Below are 13,694 nucleotides of genomic sequence, written 5' to 3'. Positions count from 1 at the left end.
CAGGCAGAGCAGGTAGCTCTATTCCAAGCAAGTAATCTTAGGTGGGCAAGCTTGGGTGGGCTGGTGCTTCCTGATACATTCATGAAATTCAACTACCTGTCCTGATTTCACACTGTCAGAAGTCCCAGGGCCACCCAGGGCTCTGCACTGTTACTTGGTTTCACTTTATTTAGGCCTACAGTGTGTGATCTTTAAGATATATTTCTAGGACTGGTAGTAGGTACAAATTTATTTTATCTTGAATCAAGTGGTTCAACATTCCTTCAAACTCAGATTTGTTATTCTGTTGTTAAATTACTATGTTGCATTTCTAAAAAAATCCACTTAAAGGCTGATATGAACACAAAACCATTCTTTCTTCAGAAGGATTGTTTGAAGCCACAGTAGGTATTCCTAATAGATTGCCTTTCCTGGTTGGTTATTTTACATCACAGGAGAAAATAATGCTATTGTGGTGGATTAAAATATCGTGTTTTAAATATCATTGCTATTAAGTATCAAGGACATAGAAAACCAAAATAGTAGTGGCAAAGATATAGGATAAAAGTAATGGGATCCAATATGATATTTTTGAAATGTGCCTATTCATGTGAGTTCAGAATGAATGTAATTGTCTGGACAACTCAGGTAAATTTTTTTTCCCATCTGAAATATTTTTTAAAAGAAATCATGTTTTTGTTTTTTTTAATGCCTGAAATTTTCAAATGCCTCTATTATCTATCTTGACAAAAAAGGGCCATAAATTTCTTGATATGTTCCCGTTTGAGAGGTGTGATCTGATTCTTCTCCCCTTGACCCTGGTTGACCAGAGTTGCTATAGCAAGAGACTGGAAGCTTTGCTGTGATCCTCTGAGTTACCACGGAAGAAACTCGATGGCCCTGAGGTTACCATACCATGAGGAGACCCAAGGTAGACACTTGAAGGTATGGGGAGAGGGAGAGAGTGAGAGCGAGAGAGAAAGAAAGAGAGAGAGAGACAGACATCTCAGCTGAGGCCCCAGACAATGTAGAGCAGAGACATGCTGTCCCTACGTTGTCCTGTCCAAATTTCTGACCCACCGAAGAGTAAGACATAATAATAGTAAATTGTTCTTTTAAACCACTAATGTTTGGAGTAATTTGCTATGTTTCAGTAGGTAACTGGACCATCATCTTTAGCATCATCTTTCATGTGTACATAGTTTCAGGTTATGTCAAAAAAACTCCTAGGTGTCTCTTTATGGTATCCAGTAATACCTCCAGTCTTCAAAATTAGAATTTCTTCTTTATTTAAATATATGCCCGGTATATACTGATTATTATTTGGTTTTTACTCAGTAATCAACTGTTCGAACTATTATGCCATTTACTTGAAGCAAAAAGTGCCAAAGCACTATTTTTGTGCACTTTTTTCTCTTGGCACGGCATGAACATTTAGGCTCACTAAATTATTTTTAAAAAATTTGTGTCTCTGCTAATGGAGATTTTCTTGAATAGATATTAGGAAAAAGTAGATTTCTTATTAACACCAACAGAATGTTAAAACATTGCTGTTAGCTTCCAAGAAATATAATATGTTTTGATAACTACAATTAGTAACTGGACTTGCTACCTTCCTTTGTGTGCCTACCAGAAACTATGTAGTGTGCCTCGCAAATGTTTGGCACATATAAATTTTCAATAAATACTATTTATTACCACCCATTCCCCCTTTTTTTGCTATTATATAATATTTCTACTTTTGGAAATCTGATGCTAGTTAAAACCATAGTCTGTTGCACACCTATATTTTAACCATTGTGACCTTCAAAAAGCAACTGTTTTGTATTGCTTGCAGTTAAGCAGAAATTAGAAGTACAGTATATTATTGGTAAGGGATTTGCAAGTTTCCTCTAGCAATTTGCATTTAAAGGGCTTATGTTGAAAGTTTCCACTGACAACAATTCATTTTCCTTTAAAGAGATGTGTTTAGCACACGGAATCAAATTTACTTTCAAAATTCACTCTCTATCCCCAGAATTATGTCAGACATATGGTAACAGTTGTTTAATGTGCCAACAAACTGGGATGTTTGTATGTGTCGAGTTTAAACAAATTACAAATATCCCCAGGAACATGTGAAAAAAGTTCTCTTCCAATTAAGTGAATTGTGCTTTGTATACTTAAGTCCCTTTTATTAAATGAGTCTCTTATGCTTTGATAAAACGAAGGGGTGAGGAAATTCTGCACGAGGCAAATTGCTGTATTTTTTTTTTAAGATTTTTATTGGGGAATTGGGGGGATGGGAACAGTGCTGGGGAATTGGGGGGAGGGGAACAGACAAGTTGCTGTCGTTTTGTTCTTCAGTCTAGTTGTGGAGGACACTGCTTCACTGGCCCAAGTTGGAACCATCACTGCGCTCTTCCCCGGTGAGGCAGACCAGCCGCTGGCCTCTGGACAGCCGCTCACTATGGCTGCTGGCCGCTCACGCTGGCTGCTGGCCACACACAGCAGCCCGTGGCAACCCACTGCCATAGGGGCTGCTGCCCACGCCGTCGCCGGCGACCCACGGCAGCCCAGCTCCAGGTTGAGCTGTTGTTCAGCATCTTAGCTGTAGAGGGCAGTGTCACTGGCCCTCACATGTGGGATCCAAACCGGGGCCCTCTGGTGTCCCAAACCAGCTCCCAACCATCGCACCACTCGGCCGGCCCACAAATTGCTGTATTTTGACTTGAGTATAAATTGCTTGCAGAAGAATACTCAGTTATCCCGTGTCTCCTAAAATTGTATAATGAAGGGCTTACTTATACATACACTGCATGTCTCAAGTGAAGTTTATAGCCCTGATCTTCAGCTGCATTTATTGGGTTGTCGGAAAAGTCATGATGCATTTTTGCAACGAAAAACATGGAAAAAATACGTCATGACTTTTCCAACAACCCAAAATTTTCTATCACAAAACCACTACAGACTTCAGCACAACTTAGAACAATGGGCGCCCAAGAGGAAGTTTAAGACTGGCATATTGACTAAGCTAAGAGGCAGGTATAGGTCTTAGCAGCCTCCATGGGTCTTTGCATAGTGTGTGACTCAAACAATGCTACAAAGTCACTCCAAAATTCATTCTCAAAATGACTGGGGGACATTTCATAAGAATAGAAAGGGTGTAGTGAGACTTGATAGTAGCTCTTTAAGCTTCCACAAATTTTGATTCTGCTTTACAAGATAAACTATGTCGAGACCCCGGGGAGAGATTGTTGTGGAGAATGTGTCACGCTTTTAGTACCAAGGTCAGCTTTTCACTCACTTTGTCACCAATACGCTCAAAGAAAATTTATTGAGGCATTTCTTCCCATTTCTGAGATAAAACAATTGGCCTGAGTTCTTTCCTTTTAAATACCTCTTTGACCTGGAGAGAGACAATTCTCATCTATCTAGTGGCACTATCGGAATTGCTCTCTTTCTGTGGAGTACATTTGGACGGTTCTATTTATATTAGTTCTCTGGAGCAAAGCATTATATATAGCTGCAGAGCCATATAAAGTGACACAGGAAATTTGATTCACAGTGGGGGCAGCTGATCTAAATTACTTTTTGTTTCTCATCCTAAAGGCCCCCTCATAAAATCGACAAGCTTTTGCCAAGCTCTTCAAATAGTCTTTTAGCCACCACATGAGTTAGTTCCGGCCCCTGTCTTGACTGATTGCTTGGCGGCAGCTATGTGGGTGGCTTCAGAGTTGCAGTGAGGGCTTTTATGTGGTTTTTTGGGCCGATGAGCTGTTTCAACTGCCTTGTCCTTACGGGTAGCATCTCACATTTTGACTGGCTCTGATGAACACATCTTTAGTCATCTGAGAGAAATATTTAGTGAAAATTCCTTGTGCTATAAATACAAATTTGTCTTCTTTTCCCAGCATGGAAAATTTTCTGCCTCAAAAAGCTGCAAAAGACGTGGAAGAATTAGATCGTGTCTCATTGTAATGAAGAAGATGCCAACAAAAACATCATCCTTGTTGCATTCAAGTTCCCTAAAAGCTTTATGAATTAGAAGATACAAGTAAAAAAGAAGAAAAGAAATCTGTTTGCATCTGCCATGTTGCTTGACAATGACTAAGCACATAGTTTATCATGGAACGCAGTAGACAACTCAGCCCTGTTTGCCAACTGTTTATTGAGCACCTATTCTGTTCCAGGTGCTGTGCTAGGTAATCTGATTACAAAAATGGCTAAAGCATGTGTTGCAGATTGGGTTCTCTGGAGAGGAGACACTGAAATGGAGTTAATAGTGCAAACATTTATCGCAGGAAAGTAACCCCTGTGAAGGAGAAGCAGAAGAGGCAGGATTGAGCAGAGAGGATCATCAGAACATGAAGAAGACCTGACAATGTCTCAGCCAGCCCAACAGGAAGTTCCAGAGCAGAGCACCCATTGGAGGAGGCCTGCACTGTGGGCAAAGGGCTAGGACTTTATACCTCAGTTGTTGGCTGGGGCCAACTCAAGGACAGCCTGACCTCTTTTACCACAGCCTTGCTCAATCATTAACCAGGGTCTTCTCGGACAAGAGCATGAATACGGCTTGAATGCTGAGGTGAATCCTGAAGACGCTAACAGCTGGCATCAGTCAGATAACCACCTTCCTCCTCCTGGTCAGCAAGGGGGAGCTGAGCAGCACATCCCCATGTCTGCCATATGCCACACAGATCTACTTCTCCATGATATTTGGAAAAAAAACACCTCATGGGCCCTGGTGGAATTCACTTCCTGAGGGGAAACTTGGATAGACGTAGGTTAGTGTGACAAAATAGAGCCCCCATCTCTGCAGGTGGCCTCAAGGCCACAACTGGTACCCATCGTCTCCCTCCTCCATCTCCCTTCTAAGTTCCCTTCACCCTCAGCTACCACCTATGAGAGTCTTGGCAGTTTTTAGGAAGAGTCTAACTTCCTATTAAACATAATTTCTCTGGCCAGGCTTGTTGCATGTTTCCATTCATGTGGGCAAAGAATATCAGCAAGCACTCAGATCAGGTGACCTGAGTGCCACACATATTCCTCTTTGTCACTACTGTGTACCAGGAAGCCTTCTTCCTCATGCTGTTCAGGGTCAATTGCTTCTGACAAGATGGTGATGTCTCTGCTTGCTTGCTTGCTGGTCCCTGAAAACAAAGATCCCCAACTGCTCAGGGGACAGCTCTAGTCTGTACTTCTATGAGACCCTTGCTGTGTCCCCCGGTGAGACCATGCCCCTTTGGGGAGCAGGGGCTTCCCATCCTGCAGAGCCCAGAGTTGTGAAGACAGGAATCTGAAGAATTCCCTAGTAAATCACTGTGAGTGATAGTAATGGGGCCAATTCTTCCTCTAACTCCTGCTTCCAGACCCATGTGCTCTCCCTGATGAGCACACAGTGCCACAGAGACGTCTCTGGCTCACTGAGTGTCCTGCTTCCTAGAGGATGCTGCTATATCCTCATGAAGCATTACTCCTGAGCTGGCGCTTCCTCTGCCCCTTCAGCAGACTGCTCATGATCCTAAAAGGCCGGTAGGCTCTGAGTGATGTGGGTGAAGTAGTGTATGATATGACTGGTCAATCCCGTGATTATGGGCCCATTTTTTGGCTCCTCTGTCATGAAAAATTGGGTTCCCTGGTTGGATGTTATGTTATGTGGCACTCTGTATCTGTAGATCAGGCATTTCATAAATTCCCAGATCGTATTCCCTGTGGGCAGGAAAGGCAAACCCACACCAGGAATAAGTGTCTTTTCCTATGAGGAGAAACAGCTGGAATTTCCAAGGTGAAACATTCCCAATGAGGTCAGCCTGCTGCCAAGTGGTCAGTTGGTTTTCTTGGAACACCACCATATCATGGGCTTAGCACTGGTCTCTGTGTTGGAAAGTTGGACAGTGGGCATTAGACGTGACTGGACATTATTAGCTAGATTGGCCTTGGTTAGTGGGAGTCTGCGGTCTTGGGCCCATGTATATCTCTGTTTCAGCTGCCATGGCCACTTTGCATTTTGCCAGCACTGCAGTAGACACTGATGAAGACTAGCTAACATCAAGTGGCCAACTTATTTTGTCTACTTGGTTATTTACATACTTTACATGCAATTCATATACTTATCCCATTCCTCTACCTCAGAATTCCGTGCTTTGAAGATTAAATTCTAAACTTTCAGTCTTTTTCCTTCTAGGTCTCCGACTAGCCAGACAAGCCACTCTCTACTGCCAGAGTCCAGATATATTCTATCTCAGGTGATTTCCCCTTTCACACAAAGTGAATATGAGCAAGTGCACCACTCAGGTAATAGTCTACCTATTGAGAAGTTGATCTCTTTGCATTTTTTTGTCTTGCACATGCCAAACCAATTCATCTGTATATAAGGCTTGGGCATTGTTTTCCTCCTCTTTTATTTGATCATATGGGACTCCTGCTCTGTCCCCTGGCACAACCAGAGGTATGAGCTGGGGATGAGATGTTGGTGAAACTGGGATGGTTAACATGGTGGTCTGGGCTCCCTGCTCAGGCAGCTTGCTGTGCCCTCTACTCAAGCTTGGACATAACCCTCATGACTTTACAGTTTGGCAGGTTTACTAGGCTCCAGCTCATGTTGTACAGTTTGACATGCATAATCACTTTGGTGTTCCATACGCAAACATTCCAGTTTTCCACCGTGGCTCAGTAGCACTCGAAGAACCATTTTTTCAAAAGGTGTTTATGTAATTCTCCACTGAAGATGGAATGGTATTGCTTCAGAACCCTGGAGTCTGCACAGACATTCTCCCACTGGGTTTGTCATAAACTCTACCCTCCATCTCTGTTTCATCACTGATGTCTCCAGCATCATGATGTCTACCAGATGATATGACCCAAGTGCACTGCCAGAGCACTGCCTTGTAGGCTGCTGCAGAGCCCTGTCTTGGCCCTCGATTCCACTCAAACATGGCAGCCTCTTGTGTTATCCAGTTAATAGACTGAAGCAGTACTCCTAAGTGTGGAATATGGTACTCTGGCAACCAAAGAAGCCTAGGGAGGGTTATGCTTCCTTCTTTGCAGTAGGAGGTATTAGATACAGCAATTCAGTTGAGAGGGAGTAAATGGGCATTGAAAGCAGGGCTGCACTGGCCCAGAGAAAGTCACCCTTTTGTTAATGAAGATGTTATAAGCCTACCAAAGCCTGTGCTCTTGGGGCCATTTTCACCCAAAGGTGAAGCCTTTTTCAGGCTTAGCTCTGTTATGTCCTGCTCTGTTTTTTTTTTTTTAAGATTTTTTTTTAATTGGATAATTGGGGGGATGGGAACAGTGATGGGGAATTGGGGGAAGGGGAACAGACAAGTTGCTGTCGTCTTGTTCTTCAGTCTAGCTGTGGAGGACGCCGCTTCACTGGCCCAAGTTGGCACCATCACTGCGCTCTTCCCTGGCGAGGCAGATCAGTCGCCGGCTTCTGGACGGCCGCTCACTGCGGCTGCTGGCCGCTCACGCTGGCTGCTGGCTACATACGGTAGCCCATGGCAACCCACTGCCACAGGGACTGCAGCCTACGCCGTCGCCGGCAACCCAAGGCAACCCAGCTCCAGGTTGAGCTGTTGTTCAGCATCTTAGCTGTAGAGGGCAGTGTCACTGGCCCTCATATGTGGGATCCGTACCGGGGCCCTCTGGCATCCCAAGCGAGTTCTTAACCATCGCGCCACTCGGCCGGCCCTGTCCTGCTCTGTTTTTGCTTAACTTTAAAACACAAGCCTTGCCCCATCTTACTGAAGGCTGAGAAATGTTTTGAAGAAGGAAATCACTACACCTGGGCACACCTGATTATAAGAAATATGAGAGAGTGAAGTCAAAAGTAACTCTGAGGTTTTAAGATTGCTGTTACCAGCATCACTGAAAGGAAGGGAGGAAGAGTGTTATAGTGGGGGTTGAATGGTGATCCTCCCAAAAGTTACGTCCATCGAGAATCTCAAAATGTGATCTTATCTGGAAGTAGGATCTCAAAATGAGGTTATACTGGATTTAGGGTGAGCCCTAAATACAATGACAGATGTCCTTACAAGAAGAGGGTAAGACACATAGTGACACAGAGAGACAAGGCCATGTGAGAATGGAGGCAGAGGTTGGAGTGGTGTGTCTTCAAGCCAAAAAACGGCAAGGACTGTGGGCAACCCTCAGAAGATAGGGCAGAGGGAAGGAACAGGTTTTTTCTGAGAACCTCTAGAAGGAATCAACCCTACCAACACCTTGATTTCAGACTCCTGGCCTCTCGAACTATGAGAGATAAATTACTACTGTTTTAAACCACTAAGTTTGCTGTAATTTGTTATGGCAGCCCAAGAAACTAATACGGTTACCTATTACCTGTAGTTTATTAAGAGCTTACTAGGCCAGGTAAGGTTGAACTATATAAAATTCTCAATATTTGACCATTCAACCTAATAGTTTATATAACTAACTTATTTAATTTTCTCTCACACTCAGAAAAAAAACCACGTTTGGATACGTCTACAACCACCTTTTCCATTAAGTCTCATTATCCTTTTACAGATGAGGAAATTGAGAGTCAGGGAGGCTAAGTAATTTGCTCATGGTCTCACAGTTAGTAAGTCATAGAACTGGAAAACAAACTGAAAATTGTCAGACTCTGAAATCTGTGTAGTCTAATTCTGTGTTTCTCAACTTGCAATGCGTAGAAAAATTATCTAAGAACCTTGTTAAAATGTAGGTAATGATTCAGTAGGTCTGGGGGAGGGCCTGAGATTCTGCATTCCTAAGAAGCTCCCTTATTATGCCAATGCTGCTGACGCTCAGAGCAGACTTTGAGTATCAAATGTAAGCATCTCACCTTCCTTGATAAGGTGTAATTGATAATATGATTCCTTTTGGAGTCGTTATTATGAGTTCTAGTCATATCCAGGGTGGAATCACAATGCAGACAGTAAAAAATAAGGGGCTGGGCTAATTTTGGAGAAATGTGTATTGAAACCATAGATTTAGGAGTCATCAGCAAAGGGTAGATGATGGAAAACATGACTGGACGAGCTTACTGAGAGACAATTTATTTGATTTTTAAGAAACAGTCATAGTTTATTCCTTTTTGATGGAACTGATTTAAAAGAAAAACCTCAATATTCTCTTCATAATGATTAAAAAGTATTTTTTATTCATAATGTATATGCTCAAAGCAGCACTTTAAAGTGTCTTCACTGGATAGGTTTACACGCTATATAAATTACTGTGGCCTCATGGTGAATTCAATGAACTGATCCACGTGCCTAATGAATGAAATTCTTGCAACTAGAATTTTAAGTGAATGCTTTTTTGTTTTGTTTTAGTTTGGTTTTTAAGCGAATGCTTTAATAGTACTTCTTTCATAATTGAATTTTGGTTTAATGGAGCAACTGAAAAAGCTGGGAACAGGTTAAGGGAACTCACAATTTGTATGGACAAGAGTGAATCTGAGCTCAAAATTTTCCAGATATCTGGGATGCCTATAAGGTGCAGTGGCAATACCACCTGCCAAGGAACAAGGAAGTACAGGGGGAAATGTCTTTAAATTTTTAAAAAAAGTCTTTGCTTGAGGACTTGCATAGAATTCTGGGATTAGTCTGTCTTGTGAGTCAATAATGAAATTCACATTAGACTCGGATCTACTATAAAGGATTTCTTTACTTAATTTGCAATATTTTAAGAGCTAATTTGTAGCATCTGCCTAAGTAAACAGAACTTACTGGAAAAGTAGAGAAGCAAAACCATGTGTCTGAAGAACTGCACATAAGTACTTGATAGATGAACTAAATCAAACCCAGATGGGTATGTGAATACGTAGAACCTCAGTAGTTTTCTCGCACACCATTTGACAAAGGCCACACTATTAAGGTCAAGTAGAACCTTCAAGGCCAAGAAATCCCTATCATTGAATATATGATTAATAACAGATGGCTTCCATTGCATTGGCTAAGGACTTGTAGAAGCATCTTCTCTAAGTAACTGACTTTAGGTTCCTCAGAGGAAACTAGCCATAGTACTCCAGCTTCTGGCAGACTTAGAATATTATTAGTATAGAAAGGCCTAAATTGTTCATTTGTGAGTAGTTCTTCTTACTGATCTCATGCAAGAGTCAAATATTTGAGACCTTTTCAGATCCTGAAATCCATTATCCACCCACTGCAGCTTGATAGAATTGTTTATAATCTTTAAGGACTATGCATTTATAGCCACAGGTATTTTTATAGAATGTATATTTATATCCTATTCAATAAATAAGAAGGGAAAACATATTTTGGGAACCAAGATGAGAATTATTTCTTCAGAAAAATTCTAGGGGGAATCCTTCAAGGCCATTTAATCATTCAATTTAAAGAGATCTTGATAGTGGCTAAGTAAGATTGGGCAAATAGTGGAGTTCATTTATCTCCGTCTTGATGTGCTATATTGTAATTATTCAATGATAAAACAAGTTATTGTAGAGAATTGTGATCTATTCAGTAAATACATTTGAATACTAAGGCTGCCAATTCTACACATGCAACATGAAGCAAGTTGCCCAGATTGAAATGAAGATAATCATTAAAGCACCTGGGAAATCACAAAACTGATATTCTTCCTCTAAAGGAGAGACGATATGTTACTGTTCCTGTATTATTCTCTTTTCGTTTTTTTTTTCCAACTAAAATATGTTCTTCTGTCATTTAAAAATTCCAGTGAAGGAAAAAAGACAAGTATGTTTATAACGACTCTAGCAGTTACATTTTGAAGGAATAGATCAAGTTTTTCTAGATGATGGTTAATCAAGAAGTCAGAATGATTTATTGATTATCCCAAGTTCAAAATACATTCCACAGTAAAGTTTCTTTTTCTGCAAGGATTGTGCTAAGCATAATCTCTTGATAAAACCTTTTTGATGATAGTTAGAAAACCTATTAAATTCCTAAAATTGAGAAAGCATAAAGCATCTGCACTAAGACATTTTCTTGGCTTTCTTTTATAACTCCATGAAAAAATCAAATTACTTTCCACTTTGGCTAAATACTTTACTATTTGTGGTTGGAAGATGCCAAGCATTGTTTTAGTTATTTTCATTTAGGGATTAAAAGATAAATTGACCCTCTGTGAATACACATATTATACACGGTATGATCTTATTTCAATCTTTCAGGTTGATGTGCCAAGTAAGGGGGGATAGAAGATGATCAGGACCCTAGGGATTGGTATTCAGTGCAGAAGAAAGTGAGAGAGGTTTAACTTCTTCTCTATCCCACCCATTCACTCCTCCACTTAGCTATGTTGAGTTGACCTTGTGCATTGTGCAGATCATATTGAAAGCAGCCATATGTTCACATGTCTGTGTCCCTCACCAGAATATAAATTCAGGATAGTAACCAGGTAGTGGCAGACACAGAGATGTATGGCTCCAATCCTCCTTTAAGAAAGGGCTCAGTGTAGTGAGCTCCTTCAGGTTCTAGATCAGTATCTAAGTCAAGATCATCCTTTTCTTGGGGAAGCTTCCAGTCAATGACTGAGCAGAGCAGAGTGGCTGAGCTCACACTCTCCTCTGGGAGCCCTAGCTTGTGACATTAGGAGGTGGTAGAAGGGCCTGGCCATTCAGAGAACTTCTCTCCCAGGTCTTGCAGGACTCCTCTCACAGCCCCACTCCAGAGCTCCCTTTGGGCTGGCAGAATTTGTCACCTCTGCATTATGGTCTGACACTTACCCTGCCTAATCTTGTTTCCATCCCCTTTCTTCTACAAGTGTTCCTTCCCATAAATGTTTGCACTCCCCAGTCAAGCTCACATCTGTTTTCTGGAGAATCCCACCTGTGACCATGGGTGTCAGGAGTGGTCTGAGAAAACAGGCAGTAAGTTGGGTGGAGGAGCCAGTTCATTCACTCCCTGGCTGGTGATGAAGAACCAATTTCTGGTGGCAGTTCCTGGAACAAGGTGGCAGGCCAACTGATAGAACTTCCATGGGTAGTGAGCCAGGATGTGACAGCAAAGGAAAATGCAATGGTCAACCGCATTCAGGCATTTGAAATGTGTGTATGTATTTATCAGGGGAGGGGGGATGATAAATACAGTGAGAGTGGAACTGGGTGGTTTTTTTCCTAAATTGCATTGAAACTACAGATTGATAATGAAAAGCTGAGGGCAATCAACAAATGGAAAACTAAGTGTAAAAGCCAGAGCATCTCTTTGGTAGCTTTCAAAGAAGCTCTCATCTCACGTAATGGGCTCACAGAAGAAAAGCTGAATATCAAGTTTGGAATTTGATGGTCTGACTGGATAAATTTCAAAGATGGTTGGAAACTCAACCAAGGAAGTCATGACTGTGGTTCGACAAACCTGAGTCTCTGACACATGAGATGAGCACATCTGGGTGTATGCCGCTATAGATTTTGACTCTCCAGGCTCTTCTGAACCTTATGAATCTGCACAAGTACAATAGCTTTCCCTTCTCAGTACCAGCCAGCACACAAGAGTGTTGACTGAGTGTTGGGATGGCCTGTCGAAGGGCCAGCTAAGGTGCCAGCTCAGAGGCAATACTCTGGCCCTACTTCTCCTCCCTCACCCTATCATTACATTTACATCACGTTTTGTGGCTGAAATAATAACTTTTTGTTTTACGAGTATATGCTATGACTGTCAATATTGTTTTTTATAGAGCCAGCTAATGTACTACGTAGTAGGATTACATATATTTTTCTCATAATCTATTGTTTTTTCTGGAGTTACTGCCTAGCTCTTTTTACACACACACACACACACACACACACACACACACACACACACACACACCATTACAGCAAGTATACACTGTAATGCTTACCTTAGTCTTTCCCCAGAGACCTACAGTGATTTATTCAGGTAACAGTAGACTGGGGGAAAGGGAATATCTAGACATTGTGAGGTCTTGTTGGACATAGGGTCCAAACTGACATTGAGATCCAGAGACACACAGCATCATCATGGCTCCCCTGACACATGGAAGGAGGTCAGGTATTAAATGAAGTTCTGGCCAAAGTTGGCTTACAGTGAGTCCATGGACCTCCCAGATGGTCATTTCTCTGGTCCCCAAGTATATAATGAGGATTGACATACTTGGCAGTTGGGGTAACCCCCACATTGGGTTCTTTGCCTCGTTTTCCTGTGAGCAGGTGAGAGTGCCAAGAGTTAGTGGTCTATCTACGTACTAATCTCACCACTCCATTTTCAAACGTTGGACCTGTACCCCTATTTTTCACTATTCCCCTTTTACCCTCTGTGACACCAAGTGCCTCCAAGTCCTTTTTTAGCCTCTCAGAGCTTTGACTTGTTTTTAATCAAGCGCACCCTTAGACTGCAGCTAAGTCTGTCACCACTCTGATTTAATTTACACCTTCCAAAAAATTTGTTTAATTCTCTCATCAGCAATATTGCCCATTGTGATCTGTTTTATTTGTGTTTGTTCTGTAATTTTAAAGTCCACTTGTTATCATATTAGCAGATTCTTGGGAGAAAAACTCCCAAGAATTTACCATAACTAAGCACATAGCCATTTTCTTATGTAGAGCAATTACCTCGCTCAGCTTCATTGATTTAAATTTATATTCTTGTGCATCATTCTACTGGATTGTTCTTGGAATCCACACTACCTAGAAGGCTGAGGTGTTATATTTGTAATTAAGAAATAGTTTCTTGGGCTGGCTGAGTGGTGCGTTGGTTAAGAGTTGGCTTGAGGGGCCAGCCGAGTGGCGAGATGGTTAAGAACTTGCTTGG

This window comes from Hipposideros armiger, unplaced genomic scaffold (assembly GCF_001890085.2).
Source record: "Hipposideros armiger isolate ML-2016 unplaced genomic scaffold, ASM189008v1 scaffold_364, whole genome shotgun sequence".
Taxonomy (NCBI): domain Eukaryota; kingdom Metazoa; phylum Chordata; class Mammalia; order Chiroptera; family Hipposideridae; genus Hipposideros; species Hipposideros armiger.
The sequence above is the reverse complement of the archived record's forward strand: the minus strand, read 5'-3'. Positions refer to the sequence as shown.